This window comes from Cervus elaphus, chromosome X (assembly GCF_910594005.1).
Source record: "Cervus elaphus chromosome X, mCerEla1.1, whole genome shotgun sequence".
Taxonomy (NCBI): Eukaryota; Metazoa; Chordata; class Mammalia; order Artiodactyla; family Cervidae; genus Cervus; species Cervus elaphus.
Genome location: NC_057848.1, coordinates 152337567 through 152365285, shown reverse-complemented (window position 1 = coordinate 152365285; position 27719 = coordinate 152337567).

Below are 27719 nucleotides of genomic sequence, written 5' to 3'. Positions count from 1 at the left end.
GAATTAGGCCCTACCTCCAGCCTCACTCACACTCAAGTTCTTGCCCCATACTAATTAACTCACTTTGTTTTCTCCTGAGTACCTCATTTGGCTTGTTCTAAAACAAGCCTATGCCCTGAAGAAAAGCACTTACAGATTTTCGACTGGGGCAAAATTTACCTTTGTTCCAGGATCTCCTTACCATAGTCTACTGCTGTCTTCACACCTTGCCTTCATCTTGGCATCCTGTCCATTCCCCCTGCCCTGATTGCTATCTTAAGCCATTTAAAATTTTTCTTTACTTTTTTGTAAGAACCCTTTATATTTAAAGTACTGTGTTTCAATTACTTTGCCTTCTTAGTCATAAGTTTTCTATTCTCTTTTCAAACACCTCTTATGTGATTACTGGTCTATTAATAATCATCTTCTCTTTAACTTTTTATGGCATTTTCTAACTCAATTTTGATCATATTACATAAGTAGTTATGAATTTTACTTTTTTCACTCAGAATTACAATATAAGCATTTTTGCCATCAAGATGGTTTTAAAATATATCCACAAATTCTTTCATACTTTTCCATTCAAAGAGTAGAGCCTAACTACCTCCTCTCTCTAGAGTGCAGGCTGTATTAAGTAACTTGCTTCCAAGGAAAAGAATATGGTAGCAAAAGGTGTAGACTATGTCAGTAAAAGGCACTGTGGCTTCCTCTTTGCTCATTCTTTCACATCACTCTTTCTGGAAGAAGTCAGCTGTCATGTCATGAGGTTACTCAAGCAGCCCAATAGAGAAGTCTCTTGACAGAACCAGTACTAACCCACCATGCACGCAAGTGAGCTGCCTTGGAAATTCATCCTCCACTCAGCTGCCTTGGAAGTTCATCCTCTACTCAGCTCCTTTCAAGGCTTCAGATGACTGTAGCCTGGGATCAACATATTGACTTGAACCTCAAGAGGAACCCTAAATCAGAAGCACACAGTTAAGCTACTGCCAGATATCTGACCCACAGAAACTGAGTCCCACAACATGCACTATTTTAAGCCATTAAGTTTTAGGGCCATTTGTAGATGGGCCAACAGTAGATGACAAACACAGCTATGTATGTTATAAATTTTTCACAAATGCTATTTTAATAATTGTTCTTCATGTATGTTTTATATATACATTTAAGTATACATATCTACTTTGACAGGAAGTTATTTCTTTTGACAGGAGTAATGTCAATATGAAAAAGCAAAAGAAAGTCTCAGTTTAGTACCTTTTGTTTCTTCTCCAACTCAAAATACTGGAAGGGTATTTCCTAGATATTATAAAATGCTGACCTAGATCTTCAAAAGTCTCTTTCTTCCCATGCTACACTTAGAAATGCAAAGAAAACTATAGTCTTCATATCTGCAAGGAGGACAAAATTAAAACTAAATGAAAAATAATTTCTCTTTTAATATATTTCTTTTGTATTATGATCAGAGAAACGATCTAGTCTTTCTATTCTCTTTCAAGAGCTGAGGAGATATACAGCTTTTTTTATATGATTACATTGTAATTTTGACTCATTCTACTTATCCTAAAAAAGGATAAGTATGAATCGTGTATATACATCAGTTCTAGAATTACTATAGAAACATATCTGCCACACTAACTACTGGGATAAAACATTACCTATTCACACAGTATTATCTTTGAACATTTATTTATATGATAAGAAAGGGGTACAGTTGTGAATGTGGCAGACACATTGCTGCCATCACAAAGCTTACAGCCCGGTGTGATATGCAAATAAATAGGTTACGAAAGTACAGTGTTGGGACTTCCCTGATGGTCCAGTGGTTAAGAATCCGCCTTGCAATGCAGGAGACGCAGGTTCAATCCCTGGTCCAGGAACTAAGATCCCACATACTGTGGAACAACTAAGTCTATGTGCCACAACTACTGAGCCTGCGCCACAACTATAGAGTCCATGCACTGCAATGAAAGATCTCACATGATGCAACGAAGATCCTGAATGCTGCAACCAAGACAACACAGCCAAATAAATAAAAAAATAATTTTAAAATAAATAAAATACAGGGTGTTGAGTATTCTAACATAGATGGAGTAGGATGCCATGAGAGCACACAGATAATGTACCTTATCCAGGCACAGCAATAAGGTAAGGCTTTCTAGGTGAAATGTCCGTTAAACCAAGGTAAATGCAGTGATGTCTTGGTAAAATGGCTTTCCAGGGGAAAGCCCTGATTTGCAGTGTTTGCCAGTTACTATAGTGTAAATACTCCCACCATGGTCAATTTTAAGCTATTAATGTGAAGTCACGGATCATGAAATTGAGAAGAGAGGTACAGAATCAGCTACCACAAACTAGTACAAGCTACTTCCAGCAAACCACTGGAAACGCCTCATGAATTATTTTATCTTCTCTTCCTTCAGCCCTCCACCCAGCCTGTGTTCAGGCCTGTATCATACCTCATCTAGATTACTGCAGTAAACCCGAACTGACCCCAACCGTGGTTGACTCTTGGCTTTCCTCCCAACCTCCTCCCAGCTGTACTCTCACCATGCCTCTTCTGTGCATAAAACCTTGAATGACTTCCTGTCTTGGTCTGTTTAACCTGCTATAACAGAATATCAGAGACTGAGTGGCTTATAAACAATAGAAATTCCTTTCTCATGGTCCTGGGATCTGGGAGTCTGAAAGCAGAGTGCCAGAACGTTGGGTTCTGCTGAAGGCCCTGTTCAGGTTGCAGATTGCTGACTTCTCACTGTTTCCTCAAGTGATGAAAATGGGCAAGGCATTTCTATGAGGTCTCTTTTATAAAGAAACTAATCTTTCTTGCCTCCTACTTGCCTCCCATAGGCTTCACCTCCTATTGCCACCACCTTGGGCATGACATTTTCAATGTATGAATTTTGCACGACAAACATTCAGATCATAATATGCACCACTGTATATAAATCAAAACTTCATAACAGAGCATGTAAGACTTTTCATGGTCTTGTCCTACCTGCCTGTTCAAACTCTGCTCCTGTACCTCTTCCATGCCTGCTATGTACTAAACATGCTCAACAGTCATCACTGGCCTGTCAATCCTAAAACACACCATCTGTTCTCCCCTCTTCCTCAAGGATATTAACATAAGTTAACATTTATTAAGCACCCACTGAATGCCAGGGGAGGTGCTAAACACTAGTGGTTAGGGCTTCCCTGGTAGCTCAATCAGTAAACAATCCGCATGCAATTCAGGAGACCAGGGTTCGATAAATAAAACACAATCTGAGAACTCAGTAATCATGGGATAGCCAGACAGACACATACATTCTTTATTACAATGCTTTGAAATGAGCACAGTACCTACAGGGATGGATACGACACATAATCAGGAACAGTAAATACAAAATAAGCCCTATAATAGAGCCTGGGAGTAGGTGCTAAATAAGTCTGTTAAATGCATGAATTATTGATGTAATGCTGGATTAGGGTACCATTTGAGTCATGTAGTACACACAAGAATTATTATAAGCATTCAGAGAAGGGAGAGCTCACTGCTAATTGAAGAGAAGACCAAAAGCACATTTATAAAGAAGTGAGTCCTGAAAGACATCTTTAAGGGCCTAATGAGCCTCCATGTCTTCAAAGCTTTGCAGATTTATGCCATAAGCTATGGTTTCCCATGTTTGTCGGTGCTGGCTGACCATAAGAATCAGCTAAGGAACATTTTTAAAATGAAATAGACTCCAGCAATCCAGCCAAATCTCTTAGAGGCATTTCCTAGGCATCTTTATTTCTAAAAATCTTCCCAAAGTTCTGACATGCATCCCTGATTTAGAACCACTGCATAGACCTTACACCTCCAAGCAAAAAGCAGCATTTTGATTATTTACTGAGAGGAGAAGTGAAGGGAGATGGAAAGACCTGGCAAGGCCAAGCTTTTGGTGACCTCCTTTCTCTAGCAGAAGCTATTCACAGATATTCCCTGCAGTCAAGGCTAACCCGCTAAATGCCTCAGCTCACCAATATTTTAGGTGAGGCTTGCAGTCATTATAGCTGCCTTCAACTGAAGTTGGAGTGGATTATTTATTCATTTTGATTCTCTGAATATGCAAAACAAGATGTTGTCCAACGGTCCTTAAGAGGAAGGTCTCAAGTATCTGTTCTTGTTAGAATGCTACTGTTTAACAGTATACAAAAAAAGAAGTGGAAAAATGGGGGAGTGGGAGGGAGCAGGGAAGAAAGAATTCAGCTACACCTCTTCTGAAAAAGTGCCACTATCAAGGTGTGTGTACAATACTTCAATCCAATCTGGACAAAGCCAAGTGTCCTTCAAAAGGGCTAAACTCAGACAATTTTTGGTCCTTCTCCATTTTTATTTCAGTGAAGACTATTCAGGCCAAGGATTTCTGGTCTACCTAAGTTATTTACAGTGATTAAAACAAAGCCCAAGAGATCTAAGATGACTATATAAAATGTGGATACTTTATGGAAAAGTTACTCTTAATTTTCAGTTTTACTCAAAATGAAAAGCTTCAGTGTGTTTTCATAGTTCAAAGTGATATGAATTCATTGTAAAAAAAATTATACAACACAAAAATGAAAAACAATGAAAGCAAAACACCATCTATTGCCTCTTCCTAACTTTTATCTGCATGTAAACTAAATATGCTTATTCCATACACACTATTCTGGAGCCTTTCTAAAAAGTACAAAGTAGACTGCAGTATTACTCCCATATCAATGCCTGTAAGTATAGCCTGGTTTATTTGCTTAAAATAAATACCTATTCTTCTATTGTAAGGATGGACATTGGGGTTCATGCCAATCTTGCTATTCTATACAACACTGAAATAAAACACCTTTGGGATACTTACATGATCACCTCTTTAGACTAATTACCTAGAAGATAACTCTTGAGTCAAAAATGGAAAATATATTTTAATACAAGCTTGCCTTCCAGAAAGGCTAGTCAATTTAGATTGCCTACACAGTGCGGGAGACTGCCTGTTTCCTCAGACTTTCATCCAGTCTGACTATGGTCAAAATTTTCCCATTTTGACAGTATGGTAGCTGAACAAAATACCACCAAATTGTCATTTTAATTCATCTCTAATTATTGTGAAATTAAGCATATTCTCTTGTTTATCAGTCTTTATATGAATTTCTTCTTTTCAAAATTGAGTATTTAAATCTTCTGTCCACTTTGCTATTTAAGGGTTTATCTGTTTCATTAATTTCTAAAATATCTTTATATAATATGTTCTTAACCCTGTGACATCTTTGTTATGGGTTTTTAAAATTTGTTTTAGTGTTGTCATGTCAATGATTTTATTACTACTACTACTATTACTGTGATTACTACTATATGGTCAAAGTGATTCAATTTTTCTTTAATATGATAAAACCTTGGGGACAAACAAAGAAAATCCTTCACCCTCTCCAAAAATCTTAAATAATTTCTTAATTTTTCCTCTAATAATTATATGTTGTTATTTTTCATATTTAAATATGGGATCCTTTTGGACCTTACTATTGTTAATGGTATGAGGTAAAACTAACTTTTTCTCCCTAATGGACAGTCATATGTCCCAATACTATTTTATGAGCTAATCTCATTCTATTTTCAGAGAGGTTCATATGTCTAGCTACACTCATTGTGTAGGTAGAGATTCAACATTTGTAGATTTAGTCTCAGATATTGCTTTTTTTCTAGTTTTAAGCTTATATCCTTTGGGTTATGGGAGCCAGGAGTAAATTTAGTAAACCTACATATCACACACTGAATTCTACAAAGTAAATGGTCTTATTACATAATCCATTTGCACCAGGTAATGCTCAGTAGAAAGAACACTTAGAAAGGCTACTCAATTGCTTTTCAAACTGCTCAAAATATACCAGACACATAATACCAAGTAATGTAAAAGAAATTACATTGATACTAGATGCAATTGCAACACTAAACTAGCTTAAAATCAGATACTCTAAGTGAAAAACCTAATATTTTCGTTAACTGACTTTCTAGATAGGCTTCCCATTCTCCAGTATGAGACATTTTAAAGCAGAATTTGATCAAAATAAGTGTCAAAGGTCAAGTGATGCTACATGGTCAACTAGAGTATTCACAAAATAATTCCTGGAAATAATAAAGAAGAAAGCAATCACAGTACTCATTTTGTAGCTCAGTCAGTAAAGAACCTACCTGCAATGCAGGAGAGCCAGGTCTGATCCCTGGCGGGGGGTGGGGGGGGGGAGTCCCTGGAGAAGGAAATGGCAACTCACTCCATATTCTTGTCTGGAGAATCCCATGAACAGAGGAGCCTGGCGGGCTATAGTCCATAGCATTTTAAGAATCGACTAAACCACCACCACCACTCATTTCTGAACATCATGAAATATATGTGTGAGATATAAATATATATGTATATATGAGTTTTCCCTGGTTGCTCAGATGGTAAAGAGTCTGCTTGCAATGTGGGAGACCCAGGTTCGAGCCCTGGGTCGGGAAGATCCTCTGGAGAAGGAAATGGCAACCCACTCCAGTATTCTTGCCTGGACAATCCCATGGACAGAGAAGCCTGGCAGGCAACAGTCCATGGGGTCACAAAGAGTCAGACACGACTGAGTGACTTCACTTTCTTTCTGGTTTCTGGTGGTAAAGAATCTGCCTGCAATGTGGGAGACCTGGGTTCAATCCCTGGGTTGGGAAGACCCCCTGGAGAAGGGAAAGGCTCCCCACTCCAGTATTCTGGCTTGGAGAATTCCATGGACTGTATAATCCATAGGGTCACAAGGAGTCTGACACAATTGAGCAGCTTTCAGTTGCACTTTTCATATATATATATGTATATACATATATAAAAATGTATATATATACATTTTTACCCATTGCCTAGATACCAATCTTTTTGCAGTCAATATATGAACTCAGACCTACAGAGAAAAATTTTTCAAAAATAAATTATCAAAGGGCTTCAGAGGGCTGGCCCACTAGCTCCTAAATCATATCCAATTTTTTTACATCTATAAAGACATGAAGAATTAGTTTGGTCTCTAAGACTAATGGGCCAGAGAACTTTGGGGTTCTGAGGAATAGGTATGAAGCTTTACAAATCTAAACACGTTCACATGTCTCATGGATAAAGATATTTTTCAGACATATGTAGGTATTGTTTGGTTAATAAAACACATATTCATTTTAAAGCAAATGTGAAATTATAGTAACTTTGGAGATCAAGTATTTTTCTATTAACAGATTAAGATATTTTTAATGTTAAAAGAGTTAACAAATTTCACTTTAAAATGAGTTTCACCCTTTCTAAGTCTGGAACATGCTATTTCAATCCACTGTTTTGGCTATCTGTGACTGTATATCAAATTACCCCAAAATTTAGCAGTCTAAAACATAAGACCAAAAAATAAATAAATAAATAAAATAAAACATAAGACCATAAAACTCCTAGAAACCATAAGGAAAAAAGCTTCCTGACGTTGGTCTTGAAAATGATTTCTTGGATAAGACATCAAAAGCACAGGCAACAAAAACTAAAGTAAACAAGTGTGAGTACATCAAACTAAAGAACTACACAGAAAAGGAAAAGATCTATAAACTGAAAAGCAACCTATCAAATGGAAGAACATATTTGCAAACCATATACCTAATAAAAGTCTAATACTCAAAATACATAAAGAAATCATACATACTCAATAGCAAAACAGCAAATAATCCAATTTTTAAGTGAGTGGAGGACCCAAATAGATATTTTTTCAAAGAAAACATACAAATAGGCTAATAGGTACATGAAAATGTATGCACATCACTAATCATCTGGGAAATGCAGGTCAAAACCACAATGAAATATTATTACCAAAAAGACAAAAGACAACCAATGTTGGCAAAAATGTGGAGAAAGGAGAACCATTATACCCTGTTGTGGGGATGTAAATAGGCACAGTGATTATGGAAAACAGTATAGAGAGTCTTCAAAAAATTAAAAATAGAACTATTATATGACTCAGCAATCTCACTCCTGAGTATATATACAAAGAAAATGAAATCAGTACCTCAAAGAGATAGCTGCACTCCATGTTCATTGCAGCATTATTCACAATAGCCAAGATAGAGAAACAACATAAAATGTCCTTCAATAGATGAATGGAGAAATAAAATGTGGCATATAATGATACAATGGAATATTATTCAGCCATACAAAAGAAGAAAATTCTGGCATTGTCACAACATGGATTTGTCACAACATGGATGCACATGGAGGACATTATGCTAAGTGAAATAGGCCAGGCAGGAAAGAGTAAATACTGTTTGTTATCACTTATATGTAGAATCAATTTTGTAGTAAATTTCATAGGTTGTGCCCAAGATGGCAGAGTAGGAAAACCCTGGGCTTACCTCCTCCCACAGGCACACCAAAACTAAACTATCTGAAGAGCAACTATTGATGAGAAAGACCTGAAGTCTAGCAGAAAAGGTCTTCTACAGCAAAAGATACAAAGAAGGAACCACAAGGAAATGGGTAGGAGGGGCAGAAATGTGGTGTGGTCAAGACCCATAATCCCAGGTGGGCAATCCACAAAAGGGAGAATAATTACAATCACAGAGTTTCTCTCTAAGGAATGAGTGGTCCAATCCCAACATGAGGCTTCCCAGCATAGGGCACCTGTGCTGGGAAGACATGCTCCCAGGACACTTGGGAAATAGAGACTTCATTCTTCAAGGGCACACAAAAAATTCTTACGTGTTCCATGTCCTAGAGCAGAAGCAGTAATTTGAAAGGACTCTGGGTCAGACCTACCTACTGATCTTTATAGACAGGAGGCAACTGGAGCTCACCTTGGGGATACAGACACTGGCAGCAGCCATTTTGGGGAGAACACTGGTGCTAGAATCCATCTTGGAATCCTGCTCTAGCTTATTAACACCAGACACAGCCACACCCACCCGCCTGTTGGCAGCTATACCAGGATGCCTCATGCCAAGCACCTAGCCAAGCAGAGGCACTACCCTACCCACCAGAAGGCCAGCTGCCTTAGAACTCTCTGAGCCCCTAGTTTGCCCCCCAGGACCTGGCCTCATTGAAAAGCAGACCAACATCGACTCCAGGAGGCAGATGGCCCTATAACCAGAGACTTCAAGACCTGGTTCCACCCACCAGAGCCTGGTACTAGACTGAGGACTCCCTAGGCCCAGGCTGTGACCACCATTGGAATGATGGACACATAGGATATCCAGAATACCTAGACCCTGCAGCCAGAGATCCCAGGACCTGATTCTGCCTATCATTAGGCCAATACTAGTGCCAGAACCCAGCCTCACCCACCAGTGGGCGGATACCAGCTCCAAAACTACTGCACCCCACAGCCTGCCATATTTGTACCCAGTCCACTCACTAGCCCTGGAACCCCCAGAGACCTGGCTCCACCCACTAGCATGTCTAAACCAGCTCTGGGACACCTTAGTACACTCAACCAATCATCCTGGGTTGTAACCCCACTCACTAGTGGACCAAAATTAGCTGTGGGATATCATAGACCCCACAATGAGCAGTATTAGAAACAAACCTTGCCCACCAGTCAGCCAAAGTTCTGGAACACCCAGGATCCTGCAGACAGAGGTCCCAGGACAAGGAACCACCTGCCAATGGATGAGCACCAGCCCCAGGATTCACTGGGCCTAAGCCAAACCTAGCAGCAGGCCAACACCAGCTCCAAGATACCTTGGGAACCTGAGCCACCCAAACCCAGGATAAGGTTCAATACACCAGCAGTCTGGCTCCAGCTTTGGAACACCACAGACCATGCAAGTCAGCCATGTGAGGGACTGGTCCCACACACCAGCAGGCCAAAACTAGATGAGGAACTAGTGGTCCTGAAACCACACATCCCCAAATCCAGCTCCATCCACCAGTGAGCCAACACTAGCCCTGGGACCCATGCTGGGGTCCAGCTGCCTTGTGACCCAGACTCACACATCAGCAAATAACAGCCTCCACACAAGGCCTAGCAACTAACTGGACCAGGAGCCAGCCACGTCTTCCAGAAAACCCAAAGAGGTCAGTCCAGTACACCAGAAGGGTACATGTAACCCACAGAGAGGGCACTCCTAGAGCATATAGCTCTGGTGACCAAAGGGGGAGAAGCTGCTAAAATGCAGAGACATCACCAAAAAGCCTACTTCTACAAGATCAGGAAACATAAGTAACCAATCAAATACACAGAAAGAAAAAGAGCAAATTAGGCAAAATGAAATGATAGAGAAATATTTTTCAAATGAACAAACAAGACCCCAGAAGACAAACTGACTCAACTGAAGATGAAAAAAAAAAAATCTACCTGATAAAAAGTTCAAGGTAATGATCATAAACATACACAAAGAACTTAGAAAAAGAACACATGAACAGTGCCATAAGTTCTGAACAAAGAGACAGAAAATATATTTTTTAAAAAAAAGAGCTGAAGAATACAATAACTAAAACAGAAATACACTAGAAGGAATCAATACCAGATTGGATGATACAACAAACTAGAAGACAGAATGAAAAAATCTCTCAAGTCAAAAAAACAGAATTTTTACAAAATGAGGATAGTTTAAGAGACCTCAAGGACAACATGAAGTGTACCAACATTTGAATTATAAAATTATCAGGAGATAACATAGAAACAAAAAAAGAAACCCAAAGTGATTATATACCAATAAATGATCAATTATACATCAATAAAATGTATAGCTTAGAAGAAATGGACAAATTCTTAGAAATGTACAATCTCCCAAGACTAAACCAAGATGAAACAGAAAACATGAACAGGCCAATTACCAGCAATAAAATTGAATCAATCATTTTTTTTTAATTTTCAAAAATCAAAAGTCCAGGATCAGATGGCTTCACAGGTAAATTCTACCAAACATTTAGAGAACAGTTAATAGCTATCCTTCTCAAACCTTTCCAAAAAATTGCAGAGAAAGGAGTGTTTCTGAAACTCATTTTACAAAGCCAGCATCACCCTGATCCCACAATCAGACCAGACACCACTAAAAAAAGAAAAAAAAAAAGAAAGGAAATCACATGTCAATATCACTGATGAACACAGATACAAAAAATCCTTAACAAAAATTTAGCAAACTTAATTTAATACATTAAAAAGATCATACACCATGATCAAGTGTGATTTATCCCAGGGATACAACTATTGCTCAGTATCCGAAAATAAATCAGTGTGATACACTACACTAACAAAATGAAAAAAAATCATGTGATCATTTCAATAGACGTAGAAAAAGTTTCAGACAAAATTAAACATATATTTACTACAAAACTCTTCATAAAGTGGGTATAATGGGAACATACCTCAACATAATTAAGGCCAGATAGATATTTGCAAATGATTTAGATTTATCTGATAAAGAGTTAATATCCAAAATATGCATAGAACTCATACAACTCTATATCAAAAAAATAACAAAATTAAAGACAATATTGTAAATCAACTATACTCAATTAAAAAAAAAAACAGATCTGAATAGACGTTTTTCCAAAGAGTATACACAGACGGCCACAGGTACATGAAAAGATGAAGAATATCACTTATAATCAGAAAAATGCAAATCCAATGCAGGGAGCTTGGGTTTGATTCTTGGTTGCAAAACTAAGATCCCACATGCTATGCAATATGGGTAGCCAAAAAAAATTTTTTTAATAAAATAAAATTTATTTTAAAAACAACTACAGGGATTTCCCTGGTGGTCCTGTATTTAAAAATCCTCCTACCAATGCAGGGGACGTAGATTCAATTCCTGGTCCAGGAATATCCCATATGCTGAAGGGCAACTAAACCCATGCACCACAACTACTGAAGCTGGTGTCCTAGAGCCTGTGCCCTGCAACAAAAGAAACCACTGCACTGAGAAGCCCACTCACCACAACTAGAGAGTAGCCCCCACTCGTTGCAACTAGAGAAACCCACGTGCAACAGTGAAGGCACAGCATAGTAAAAAAAGATGATAAGATAATTGTTTTTTAAAAAGAACGATAATAGTTTTGGAGATCAACTATACATGAAAAACAAAGTCATGGAAAAAGAGATTACACTTGAAGTTATTAGAAGGAGGGGATGGGGGTAAGGAGAAATTTGATGAAAGCAGTCAAAAGATACAGACTTCCAATTATAAATAATTATCAGGCATATAATGTACAACATGACAAACACAGGAGCTTCCCAAATGGCTCAGTGGTAAAAGAATCTGCCTGAAATACAAGAGCTGTAGGAGGCACAGGTTTAATATCTGGGTTGGGAAGATCCCCTGGAGGAGGGCATGGTAACCCACTCCAGTATTCTTGCCTGGAGAATCCCATGGACAGAGGAGACTGGCAGGCTACAGTCCACAGGGTCGCAGAGTCGGACATGACTGAAGCAACTTAACATGCACGCATGACAGATATAATTAACATTGCTATATGTTATGTATGAAAGTTGTTAAGAGAGTAAATCCTAAGAGTTCTCATCACAATGAAAAAATATTTTTTCAATTTCTTTAATTTTATATCTATGTGAGATGATGGGTGTTCACTAAACTAACTGCAACAATCATTTCATGATGTATGTACATCAAATCATTATGCTGTACACCTTAAACCTATACAGTGCTGTGTGTCAATTATATATAAATAAAACTGGGGAGGGAAAATTTTTTAAAAGTCAACTTCACAGAAACAGAGACTAGAACAGTGGTTTCCAGGGGCTGGGCAGAGGAAGAAGTGGGGAGATGCAAATCAAAGGGTAAAAACTTTCAGTTATAACAAGAAGTTCTGAGCATCTAAAGTACACCATGGTGACTTTAGTAAATAATACACTATTGCATACTCAAAAGTTGCTCAGAATAGATCTTAAGTGTTCTCAACACAAACAAGAAAAAAAATGGGTTCCAGACCCACAGCTGAACGAGTCTCCAACCCGTTCAGAACCTACGTGGCCAGAAAACACAGTCAAGTTGTTGCGAGGACCCCAACTCACTGTCCTGAACACAGGGAAGCCACTGAGTCAGCACGCCTGGGCATCATTCAGTGCCCTCATATAATCAGGTAAAAGAGAACATCCTGCCTTATATCAACAGTGAGTTACCAGAAGTCAGCTATGCCCAGAACAGCATTGACAGGACACGTAACCCTCAGGAAGTAATAAGCCAAATCATGTGAACCTGTGAGCTGGTTCACCTCTTTCAGGTTGCAACCATTATTCTGGAGATTTCCACGTATAAATCTCCTGTTTAAAAGTCTCTTTAGAGCTTCATTAAGCAGTATCTCCACTTGGATGTTGTGTTGATCAGGGTACAGTTAGAACATAGAAAATACACCAGCAATTTAAATAACATATTTAATAGAAAAAAACTGACTGGAAAAGACAACAAGATGGTGAAGGAGTAGGTGGACATGGAGTAAATCTCTCTCCACAGATACATCAGGAATACACCTTCAGACACAGAAGTGCATGCAGAACACCAGCTGAGAGTGGACAGGAGTACCTGACCAGTGGAAAGGAATGTATAGAACCATGCAAAATTCGAGATCAAGCCCTGAGCCTATGGAGTGGGAGCACTGGCAACAAGACCCTAGACTACCAGAGAACCCTAAGTAGTACCAAATAGTGAGAACTCACACAAAGGAAATAGCTTGAATACAAGACCTGGCATCACCACCACCAGTAGCACCCTGTACAGGAGGGCTCATCTAAACAACAAATAAAAATACAAACACAATCATCAGCAGACAGGATTACCACCTCACTCAGCCTTGCCCATCAGAGGAAAAACAAATGAACAAACAAAACACTCAGCACAAATTTCACCCTACACACCCTATACGAAGCTTACATAAACCACTGGAATACCCTTAGGAGAGCAGAAACCAAAAGGAAAAATGAATTAAACCTTGAATCCTGGAAAAAGGAGACACCAAACACAATAAATTTAAAAAAATAATGAAAAGGCAGAGAAATGCTACACAAATTAAGGAACAAACTAAAAACACAGAAATCCAAATAAATAAAAGAGGAAATAGGCAAACTACCTGAAAAAGAATTCAGAAAAATGATAGTAAAGATGATCAAAAACCTTGAAAACAGAATGGAGAAAATGCAAGAATCAATTAACAAAGATCTAGAAAAATTAAAGAATAAACATAAACAGACAAACAACACAATTACTGAAATTAAAAATACTCTAGAAGTCTAGAACAAATAGCAGAATACCTGAAGCATAAGAACGAATTAGGGAGCTGGGAGATAAAATGGTGGAAATAACTTCTGAAGAGCACAATAAAGTAAAAACAATGAAAGGAAATGAGGACAGTCTCAGAGACATCTGGGACAATATCAAACGCACCAATGTTCGAATTATAGGGGTCCCAGAAGAAGAAGAGAAAAATAAAAGGTATGAGAAAATTTTTGAAGAGATGATAGTTGAAAATTGCCCCAACATGGAAAAGAAAATAGTCAATCAAGTCCAACAGGCACAAAGAGTCCCATACAGGATAAACCCAAGGAGAAATGACAAGACACATACTACTCAAACTAACAAAGACTAAACACAAAGAAAGAACATTACAAGCAGAAGGAAGAAGCAACAAGTAACATACAAGGGAAAACCCATATGCTTAACAGCTGATCTCTCAGCAGAAACTCTGCAGGCCAGAAGGGAATGGCAGGATATATTTAAAGTACTGAAAGGAAAAAAATCTACAACCAAGATTGCTGTGCCTGGCAAGGATCTCATTCAAAATTGATGGAAAAATAAAAAAAACTTTTCAGAAGAGCAAAAGTTAAGAGAATTCAGTACCACCAAACCAGTTTTACAACAAATGTTAAAGGGACTTATATAATCAAGAAATACAAGAGAAGAAAAAAGATCTACAAAATAAACCCCAATCAAAAAAATGGCAATACGAACATATATATCAATAATTACTATAAATATAAATAGACTAAATGCTCCAACTAAAAGACACAGACTGGCTGAATGGATACAAAAACAAGACCCATTTATGCTGTCTACAAGAAATCCACTTCAGACCTAAAGACACATATAGACTGAAAGTGAGAGCATGGAAAAACATATTGCATGCAAATAGGAAGCAAAAGAAAGCTGTAGTGGCAATCCTCATATCAGACAAAATAGACCTTAAAATAAAGAAGATTACAAGAGATAAGGAGGGATACTACATAATGATCAAGGGATCAATTCAAGAGGAAGACATAATAATTGTAAATATATATGCACCCAACATAGGAGCACCTCAATACATAAGACAAACAGTAACAGACATAAAAGGGGAAATTGACAGTAACACAATAATAGTGGGAGACTTTAACACCTCACTTGCACCAATGGACAGATCATCAAAACAGAAAATTAATAAGGAAACACAAGTCTTAAATGACACATTAGATGAGATGGATCTCATTGATATCTTCAGGACATTACATCAAAATGCAGAAGAATACATCTTTTCTCAAGTGCACATGGAACATTCTCCAGGATAGACAACATCTTGGGTCACAAATCAAACCTCAGTAAATTTAACAAAATTGAAATTGCATCAAGCATCTTCTCCAATCACAATGCTATGAAGCTAGATATCAATTACAAGAAAGAAACTTTGAAATCCATGGCTGATTCATATCAATGTATGACAAAACCCACTGAAATGTTGTGAAGTAATTAGCCTCCAACTAAAAAAGAAAAAAAAAAAGATATGAAAGTCTGAGCCAAACATGTTGAAGTTTCACCCTGGAAATTCAATACATTGTTTTGCCAAAGAGAATCCTATGGGTTTTCCCCAGGATGAACCTGGAATAGGTAATGGATATGGGCTGAATCTTTGCCATTTTGTAGGCATTAAGAAAAACAAAAAAAAAAAACCCAAAATTAGTAGAAGGAAAGAAATTATAAAGATCCAAGCAGAAATAAATGAAAAAGAAATGAAAGAAATGATAGTAAAGATTAATAAAACTAAAAGCTGGTTCTTTGAGAAAATAAACAAAATTGACAAACCTTTGGGCAGACTCATCAAGAAAAAAAGAGAGAAGAATCAAATCAACAAAATTAGAAATGAGAAAGGAGAGGTTACAACAGGCAATGCAGAAATACAAAGGAGTATAAGAGACTATTACAAACAACTATATGGCAATAAAATGGATAACCTGGAACAAATGGACAGAATCTTAGAAATGTTCAATCTTCCAAGATTGAACCAGGAAGAAATAGAAATTATGAACAACCCAATTACAAGCACTGAAATTAAAGCTGCCATCAAAAATCTCCCAAAAAACAAAAGCCCAGGGCCAGATGGCTTCACAGGAAAATTCTATCAAACATTTAGAGAAGAGCTAATGCTTATCCTTCTAAAGCTCTTTCAAAAATTGCAGAGGAAGGAACACTTCCAAACTCATTCTACGAGGACACCATCACCCTGATACTGAAACCAGACAAAGATAACATGCAAAAAGGAAAACTACAGGCCAATATCTCTGATGAACATAGATGCAAACATCCTCAACAAGATTCTAGCTAACAAAATTCAGCAACACATGAAAAACTCATACACCATGATCAAGTTGGGTTTATTCCAGGGATGCAAGGGTTCTTCAATATGTGAAAATCAATGTGATACAACATATTAACAAATTGAAAGATAAAAACCATATGATAAGCTCAACAGATGCAGAAAAAGCCTTTGACAAAATTCAGCACCCATTTATGATTAAAACTCTTCAAACAATGGGCATAGAAGGAACCCACCTCAACATAACAAAGGCCATATGTGATAAGTCTACAGCAAACATTGTTCTCAATGGTGAAAAACTGAAAGCATTCCCCCTAAGGTCAGGAACAAGACAAGGGTGTCCACTTGCCCCACTATTATTCAACAAAGTTATGGAAGTCCTAGATACAGCAATCAGAGAAGAAAAAGAAATAAAAGGAATCCAGATTGGAAAAGAAGAAGTAAAGCTCTCCCTGTTTACAGATGACATGATACTGTACATAGAAAACCCTAAAGATAGTATCAGAAAACTACTAGAGCTAATAAGTGAATTTAGCAAAGTTCAGGATACAAAATCAATACACAGAAATCACTTGCATTTCTATACACTATCAATGAAAAATCAGAAAGAGAAATGAAGGAAACAATCCTATTCACCACTGCAGCAAAAAGAATAAAATACCTAAGAATAAACGTACCTAAGGAGACAAAAGAACCATACACAGAAAATTATAAAACACTATCAAAGGAATCAAAGATGACAAAGAGATGGAGAGATATTCCATGTTTGTGGTAAGGAAGAATCAATATTGTGAAAATGACTGTACTACCAAACTCAATCTACAGATTCAACGCAATCCCTATCAAATTACCATTGATATTTTCACAGAAAGAACAAAGAACTTCACATTTCATATGGAAACACAAAAGACCTCAAACAACCAAAATAGTCTTGAGAAAGAAGAATGGAGCTGGAGGAATCAACCTTCCGGACTTCAGATTATACTACAAAGCTGCAGTCATTAGGACAGTATGGTACTGGCACAAAAACAGAATATAGGCCAATGGAATAAGATAGAAAGCCCAGAAATAAACCCATGCACCTATGGGTGCCTTATTTTTGACAAAAGAGGCAAGAATATACAATGGGGCAAAGACAGCCTCTTCAATAAATAGTGCCAGGACAACTGGATAGCTACATGTAAAAGAATGAAATTAGAACACTTCCTAACACTATACACAAAGATAAACCCAAAATGGATTAAAGACCTAAATGTAAGACTGGAAACTATAAAACTCTTAGAGGAAAACATAGGCAGAACATTCGATGACATAAATCAAAGCAAGACCCTCTATGATCCACCTCCTAGAGTAATGGAAATAAAACCAAAAGTGAACAAGTGGGACTTGATTAAACTTAAAGGCTTTTGCACAGCAAAGGAAACTATAAGCAAGGCGAAAAGACAGCCCTCCGAATGGGAGAAAATAATAGCAAATGAAACATCTGATAAAGGATTGATTTCCAAAATATACAAGCAGCTCATACAATTCCATACCAGAAAAACAAACAATCCAATCAAAAAGTGGGAGAAAGACCTAAACAAACATTCTCCAAAGAAGACATACAGATTGCTAACAAACACATGAAAAGATTCTCAACATCGCTCATTATTAGAGAGATGCAAATCAAAACTACAATGAGATATCACCTCATACCAATAGAATGGCCATCATCAAAAAGTCTACAAACAATAAATGCTGAAGAGGGTGTGGAGAAAAGGGAATGCTCTTGCACTGTTGGTGGGAATGTAAATTCATACAGCCACTATGGAAGATGGTATGGAGATTCCTTAAAAACCTAGGAATAAAACCACCATATGACCCAGAAATCCCACTCCTTGCCATATACCCTGAGGAAACTAAAATTGAAAAAGACACATGTATCCCATTGTTCACTGCAGCACTTATTACAATAGCTAAAACATGGAAGCAACCTAAATGTCCATGAAGATGAATGGATAAAGAAGTTGTGGGACATATACCCAATGGAATATTACTCAGCCATAAAAAGGAACGCCTTTGAGTTAGTTCTAATGAGATGGATGAACTTAGAGCCTATTATACAGAATGAAGTAAGCCAGAAAGGGAAAGATAAATATCATATTCTAACACACATATACAGAATCTAGAAAAATGGTACTGAAGAATTTGTTTACAGGGCAGCAATGGAGAAGCAGACACAGAGAACAGACTTTATGGACATGGGGAGAGGGGAGGAGAGGGTGAGATGTATGGAAAGAGTAACATGGAAACTTACGTTACCATAAGTAAAATAGATAGCCAATGGGAATTTGCTGTATGGCTAAGGAAACTCAAACAGGTGCTCTGGCAGAGACGGAAGATGGCAGAGGAATATGACAGGGAGATCGCCAGCCTACCCTCCCCCCCCCACCAAATACATCAAAAACTCAGCAAGATATATAACAACTCCTACAAAGCAACCTCTAGGCAATAGCAGATGACCCCAGGCCTCCAGGGGGACAGGCTAAGCTCCCTGAAATGAGAACACAGGCACAAGTCACCCTCAACAAGAAATCAACACAAACCACCACACCAACATTTCCCTCTGAGGGCAAAAATCAAAACAAAGTAATACAACCCTAAAGCCTGGGGAAAAGAGACTTCAAGTGGAACAAGTTGGGGGGGGGGGGGGAAGCGAAATACAGCACAAATGAAAAAGCAAGGTAGAAACTCACAAGACCAAATAAATGAAGAGGAAATAAGTAATCTCCCTGAAAGAGAATTCAGAATAATGATGGTAAAGATTCTCCAAAGACTTGAAAATAGAGTGGAGAAAATGCAAGAAGCATTTAACACAGTTAATACAATCACCAAGGACATAAAAAAAATAAATAAGCAAAAAGAGATGAATAATACAATTGCTGAAGTTAAAAATACTCTAGAAGGAACCGATAGCAGAATAACTGAGGCAGAGGAACGAATAAGTGAACTGAAGGACAGAATGGTGGAAATAATTGCTGAAGAGCAGAATAAAGGGAAAGGAATGAAAAGAATTGAGAAAAGCCTCAGAGACCCTTGGGACAATATTAAATACACCAACATTCGACTTATAGGGGTCCCAAAGGAAGAAGAAAAAAAGAAAGGCAATGAGAAAATTTTTGAAGAAATTATAGTTGAAAACTTCTCCAATATGAGAAAGGAAATATTCCATCAAGTCCAAGAAGCAGAGAGTCCCCTACAGGTTAAACCCAAGGAGAAACACATTGAGACACATTAATCAAGCTAACAGAGACTAAGTACAAAGAAAGAATACTAAAAGCAGCAAGGGAAAAACAAGTAACATACAAGGGAAAACCCATAGGATTAACAGCGGATCTTCAGCAGAAACTCTATAGGCCAAAAGGGAATGGCAGGATATATTTAAAGTTCTGAGGGAGAAAAACCTACAACCACGATTACTATACCCAGCAAAGATCTCATTCAGAATTAACAGAGAAATCAAAAGCTTTGTGGACAAGCAGAAGTTAAGAGAATTCAGCACCACCAAACCAGCCTTGCAACAAATATTAAAGGGACTTACACAGCAAGTAAACACAAAAGAAAGGAAATACCTACAAAAACAAACCCAAAACAATCAAGAAAATGCCAACAGGTATATATGTATCAATAATTACCTTAAATGCAAATGGATTAAATGCACCAACCAAAAGATACAGACTGACTGAATGGATACAAAAACAAGACCCATATATATGCTGCCTACAGGAGACCCAGTTCAGACCTAGAGACACATACAGGATGAAAGTAAAAGGATGGAAAAAGATATTCCATGTGAATGGAAACCAAAAGAAAGCTGGAGTGGCAATCCTTATTTCAGACAAAATAGACCTTAAAATAAAGAATATCATAAGAGACAAAGAAGGACACTACATAATGATCAAGGGATCAATCCAAGAAGAAGACAACAATTGTAAATGTCTATGCACCCAACATAGGAGCACCTCAATACATAAGGCAAACACTAACAGGCATAAGAGGAGAAACGGACAGCAACACAATAATAGTAGGGGACTTCAACTCCCCACTTTCACCAATGGACAGATCATCAAAACAGAGAATCAATAAGGAAACACAAACCTTAAATGAAACATTAGACCAAATGGATCTAATTGATATTTTCAGGACGTTCCATCCAAATGCAGAAGAATACACATTCTACTCAAGTGCACATGGAATATTCTCCAGGATAGACCACATCTTGGGCCACAAATCAAGCCTCAGTAAATTTAACAAAAAGAAATTGAATCAAGTATCTTCTCTGACCACAACACTATAAGACTAGATATCAACTACAGGAAAAAAAAAAAACAGCAAAAAAACACAAACTCATGGAGATTAAACAATACATTACTAAACAACAAAGAGGGTAGTGAAGAAATAAGAGAAATCAGAAGATTGCTAGAAACAAATGACAATGAAAACACAATGACCCAAAGCCTTTGGGACTCAGCCTATGGGACAATCATACCTCAAGAAGCAAGAAAAGCATCAAATACACAGCCTAACTCTACATCTAAAGCAGCTGGAAAAAGAAAAACAAAAACCCCCCAAAGTCAGCAGAAGGAAAGAGATCATAAAAATCAAAGCAGAAATAAGTGAAAAAGAAATGAAGGAAACAATAGAACAGATTAATAAAACTGATTAATTTATTTTCAGGGCAGCAATGGAGAAACAGACATAGAGAACAGACCTCTGGACAAGGTGGGAGAAGAGGGAGAAGGGGAGATGTATGGAGAGAGTAACATAGAAATTTACAATACCATGTGTAAAATAGATAGCCAATGGGAATTTGCTGCATGACTCAGGGAACTCAAACAGGGGCTCTGCGACAGGCTAAAGGCTAGGTGGGGGAAGGGAGGTGTGGGAGGGAGGGGACATGGGTGTACTTATGGCTGATTCTTGTAGATGTATGACAGAAAACCACAAAATTCTGTAAAGCAATTATCCTTTAATTAAACAATTTAAAACAGTGGCTCTATATCAACCTAGAGGGGTGGGATAGGGAGGAAGATGGGAGGGAAGTTCTAAAGGGAGGGCATATATTTACACCTATAGCTGATTCATGTTGAGGTTTGACAGAAAACAACAAAAGTCTGTAAAGCAATTATCCTTCAATTAAAAATAAAATTTTTAAAAAAGAGTAACTATGTGAAGTGTTGGATGTGTTAATTATCTTGATCTTGGTAATCCTTCCACAATGTATGTCAAATAATCACATTATGAACTTCCAGATGTTCACGCTGGATTTAGAAAAGGCAGAGGAACCACAGATCAAATTGCCAACATCTATTGGATCATTGAAAAAGCAAGAGAGTTCCAGAAAAACATCTACTTCTCCTTTATTGACTACGCCAAAGCCTTTAACTATGTGGATCACAACAAACTGTGGAAAATTCTTCAAGAGATGGGAATGACAGGCCACCTAACCTGCCTCCTGGGAAATGCATGCAGGTCAAGAGGCAATGGTTAGAACTGGACATGGAACAACAGACTGGTTCCAAATCAGGAAAGGAGTACGTCAAGGCTGTATATTGTCACCCTGCTTATTTAACTTATATGCAGAGTACATCGTGAGATGCTGGACTAGATGAAGCACAAGCTGAAATCAAGATTGCTGGGAGAAATATCAATAACCTCAGATATGCAGATGACCCCACCTTTATGGCAGAAAGCAAAGAACTAAAGAGCCTCTTGATGAAAGTGAAAGAGGAGAGTGAAAAAGTTGGCTTAAAACTCAACATTTACAAAACTAAGATCATGGCATCCGGTCCCATCACTTCATGGCAAATAGATGGGGAAACAATGGAAACAGTGAGAGACTTTATTTTGGGGAGCTCCAAAATCACTGCAGATGGTGACTGCAGCCATGAAATTAAAAGACACTCGAAACATGTATATTATCTATGGTGAAACAGATCACCAGCCCAGGTTGGATGCATGAGACAAGTGCTCAGGCCTGGTGCACTGGGAAGACCCAGAGGGATCTGGTAGAGAGGGAGGTGGGAGGGGGGATTGGGATGGGGAATACATGTAACTCCATGGCTGATTCATGTCAATGTATGACAAAACCCACTACAATACTGTAAAGTAATTAGCCTCCAACTAATAAAAATAAACAAAAAATAAATAAATAAAAGACACTTTCTCCTTGGATCCTCAGTGATCAGTGCAAAGAAATAGAAGAAAACAATAGAATGGGAAAGACTAGAGATCTCTTCAAGAAAATTAGAGATACCAAGGGAACATTTCATGCAAAGATGGGCTCAATAAAGGACAGAAATGGTACGGACCTAACAGAGGCAGAAGATATTAAGAAGAGGTGGCAAGAATACACAGAAGAACTGTACAAAAAAGATCTTCACAATCCAGATAATCACGATGGTGTGATCACTCACCTAGAGCCGGACATCCTGGAATGTAAAGTCAAATGGGCCTTAGGAAGCATCACTACGAACAAAGCCAGTGGATGTGATGGAATTCCAGTTGAGCTATTTCATATCCTGAAAGAGGATACTGTGAAAGTGCTGCACTCAATATGCCAGCAAATTTGGAAAACTCAGCAGTGGCCACAGGACTGGAAAAACTTCAGTTTTCATTCCAATCCCAAAGAAAGGCAGTGCCAAAGAAGGCTCAAACTATGCACAGTTGCACTCATCTCACATGCTAGTAAAGTAATGCTTGAAATTCTCCAAGCCAGGCTTCAGCAATACGTGAACCGTGAACTTCCAGATGTTCAAGGTGGTTTTAGAAAAGGCAGAGGAACCAGAGATCAAATTGCCAACATCCGCTGGATCATCGAAAAAGCAAGAGAGTTCCAGAAAAACATCTATTTCTGCTTTATTGACTATGCCATAGCCTTTGACTGTGGGGATCACAAGAAACTTTGGAAAATTCCGAAAGAGATGGGAATACCAGACCACCTGACCTGCGTCTTGAGAAACCTGTATGCAGGTCAAGAAGCAACAGTTAGAACTGGACATGGAACAACAGACTGGTTCCAAATAGGAAAAAGAGTACATCAAGGCTGTATATTGTCACCCTGCTTATTTAACTTATATGCAGAGTACATCATGAGAAATGCTGGGCTGGAAGAAGCACAAGCTGGAATCAAGATTGCCAGGAGAAATATCAATAACCTCAGATATGCAGATGACACCACCCTTATGGCAGAAAGTGAAGAAGAACTAAAGAGCCCCTTGATTAGGTGAAAGAGGAGAGTGAAAATGTTGGCTTAAAGCTCAACATTCAGAAAACTAAGACCATGGCATCTGGTCCCATCACTTCATGGCAAATAGATGGGGAAACAGTGGCTGACTTTATTTTTCTGGGCTCCAAAATCACTGCAGATGGTGATTGCAGCCATGAAATTAAAAGACGCTTACTCCTTGGAAGGAAAGTTATGACCAACCTAGACAGCATATTGAAAAGCAGAGACATTACTTTGCCAACAAATGTCCGTCTAGTCAAGGCTATGGTTTTTCCAGTGGTCATGTATTGATGTAAGAGTTGGACTATAAAGAAAGCTGAGCGCAGAAGAATTGATGCTTTTGAACTGTGGTGTTGGAGAAGACTCTTGAGAGTCCCTTGGACTGCAAGGAGATCCAACCAGTCCATCCTAAAGGAGATCAGTCCTGGTTGTTCATTGGAAGGACTGATGCTGAAGCTGAAACTCCAATACTTTGGCCACCTCATGCGAAGAGTTGACTAATTGGAAAAGACCCTGATGCTGGGAAAGATTGAAGGCAGGAGGAGAAGGGGATGACAGAGGATGAGATGGTTGGATGGCATCACTGACTCAATGGACACGGGTTTGAGTAAACTCTGGCAGTGGTGATAGACAGGGAGGCCTGTCGTGCTGCGGTTCATGGGGTCACAAAGAGTTGGACATGACTGAGCGACTGAACTGAACTGACACTTTAAATATATATAATTATGTTTGTCAATTTTCCTTCAATAAGTAGGTAAAATTATGGTGGCAATATGTAGTTATTTTTACATAAATAATTAAAAAATAAGAACCATAAATAGCATAGCTTGGATAATCCCTTTTAAAAATTTATATAGACAGGTAGGTACATAGGTAGAAAAATAAAGCATAGACAACTGAGCAAACAGAGAGAAAGAGAGTAAGAGGGAGGAATTTCTCTTGATAGTGTATACTATATTATCTCCACTAACTTTTTACAAGCTCTTTCCACACCCATAAGCAACACTCAAATTGCCTCTTCTTTAAAAAAAAATTCCTCATTCAAATAGAACTACCATCTGTCCTAGCAATTCCACTTGTGGGAATATCTGCTTAGGAAATGAAATCATTATGCTGAAGAAATACCTGCACCCTCATGTTCATCCCAGAGTTAACTACAATAGCCAAGATACAGAAAAAAAGCATCTAAGTGTCCATCAATGGACGAATGGATAAAATACATGCAAAGGACCCTAGGCAGAAACTCAAATATAATAGGCATTTGAAAAACAAAAACAAATTCATGATCATCCCCAAACAAATGATCATTTTCTCTCTCCTTTTCTTCAAAAACCACTAAGATTCAAAGAAAGAGTATTATACAATTGCTTTCAGCACATCAGCACCTTTCATTCACTTTTTGGTGATAGTTTCCACACCTACCACCCCAGAGAAACAGCTCTTGTTTCAGTCAACCTTTCTGAGCCTCTGACACTAGTGATTCTACTTATCTGACTATGGTCCTCCCTGGTTTTCCTTCCTTCCTCTTTAGTTGCACCATTTTACTTGGCTTTCAAAGTCTGCTCTTTATATGCCTCTATCTTGAATATTTGCTTTTCTCAGGGCATTAACCTTGGCCACTGAGGGGACAGTTATCATACTTTCTGGCTTATCTTGCCCCTCAATCATCTGAATACAGCCTCACTTCAGGTATGCATTCTGAACATGTCAGTGGCTTGCTTCCCCACGTTCCCTAGAAACCACATCACAGTTAAATAATCATTTGAACTGGAAGTTGTGCTCAGTATTCACATTTACCTCTCTGGATCCATTTCCCACCCTGCTCTGTGTGCTCAAGAAGTGGACACTACATCCCCTGCGTCCTCCTTGCCAGCATCCATCCCATTATATTTGGCCAATGAAACATACTAGCAAGAGATAAGAGGGCTAGAGGAGAGTGAAGCTGAGCTATCTATTCCCTCTGTTTCTTCCTCACTGAGATGTAATTTGGCAATGGCTTGTTTTCCTCTAGCTTAGGCCACGGGTTCTCTCCTATAGAACCAGATCTTGCTGGGTTCTTGTAACTGCTCCCTTCCATTCCCCTACAGACCCAGGGGTGCCATTGCTAGCTCCCGAGTGCTTCACCATCCCTTCTTGTTCCTTTACAAATATCTAACCCCTTCTTCAAATTCTCTTTTGTGACCCTTTTGAGCATGCCATCTATTTCCTGTTAAAACCCTTCCTGGTATAAAAACGAGTAACAGAATAAAGCAGGAAGACTGCTAAATCTATCCTGGTAAAAAGTGGCTTAGAGTTGGTGAAATCTATGATACTAACAGCAATGGGATCTGCAACGAAAGAGTCATCTGGCATGATTTGCAGCACTCATCCTAGTTAGGAAACCTCCATGTTTGGTCCTCCTGCCTTCCTGGTGACTCTAGTTAAATCAACTAGGGCTCAATCTCAATTCCTATGACTTGAAACTAAAACCCTGACTAGTAAAAGACTCTTGTTTTCTTGGATCATAGTTTTTATTTCTCTCTCTCTCCCTCCCTCCTTTACTCTCTCTCAATCTTTCTCTCATTTTCTCTCCCTCTCTCCATTGAATTTAACTGAAATTGATGCAGCACTAGTAGCTGTCAACTCCCTTTCTCTACTACAAGTTTACTGAACTCTAAATCTGTTAACTCAGTTACCTACTAGACATCACCATATCACCATTTAAGTGTCATATACGCTTCTTAAATCCACTATTTTAAAATCTATTATTTTATCTCTCACCCTAGCCTGTCTTATTCTTCAACCCCTTGACCTGGTATTCAGCTTCATCTGGGTAGAAGATACTACTATTTACCCATGAGAAAACTGCCAGCTTTTCTAGCCTCTTCTCTTTCCCTCCTTCCCTTTGGCCCCACCACCACATGAGAGCACTCAGATGCTAGTTCTACTTCCTCTTATCACAGTGATTTCTAACTGCCAATTGCTATGGTTATAGCTCTTACCATTTCTCACCACCAGAAATGCCCTCTCTTCACTTACACTCATTGCCTTACTCTTCCCTCTAAAATTAACATTCTAAAACTCACTAAAAGCCCAGTGCTTTCAATGATGTCTTAAGACTCACCATGACCTGCCCCTACTCCCCTCTCCAGGATCATTTTCTAAAATCATCATCCTAAACTTCCGCCAGCTCACAAAAGGCTTAAATGATCTTCCTCACCTTCATGCTATGTACCATATGGAGATACCTGCTATTCCCTCTGTCTCAAATATCTACCACCAAATTACACAACACTCATTCATTGTTCAAGAGTCATATGTCATCTACTGCTCACCTCCGCATTACAGATGGCCCATGTCTGTGCATTCCAAGAATGCCTCTACCATAACGCTTATCACACCACACTTTATTTCTTGGTTTAATGGTCCATCATCCACTCTAGACTATGAACTTAAGAGAAGGCACAGTGCCTAACACCCAGTATACAATGCATATGTTTTTTGTTGCACAAATTACACTTCTCAACCCAAATGAAATTATTAAAATGTAAGGTGCCTGTGTTAGGGAATGGGGGAAAAAAGAGCCAAGCTGTAACTCTATGGGGGAGGGGCACAGAGAAAGGAGCAGAAGCAAGGTGGAACTACTTAACACTGAATCAAGCATGGTAGTCGTTTTTATGGAGCCCTGAAACGCTATAGGAATGATCAATCAGAAGCAGTAAAAGCATCCTGGAGTCACTTGAAGCAACATCATTTACACAGCCACTTGTGAGAGGCCAGCCCCACTGTGTGGACCAATCTGATTCAATATTCAAAGGCTCATGTGTATAAGGGAGACGGAAATGGCAACCCACTCCAGTACTCTTGCCTGGTAAATTCCATGGATGGAGGAGCCTGGTAGGCTGAAGTCCATGGGGTCACTAAGAGTCACACACGACTGAGCA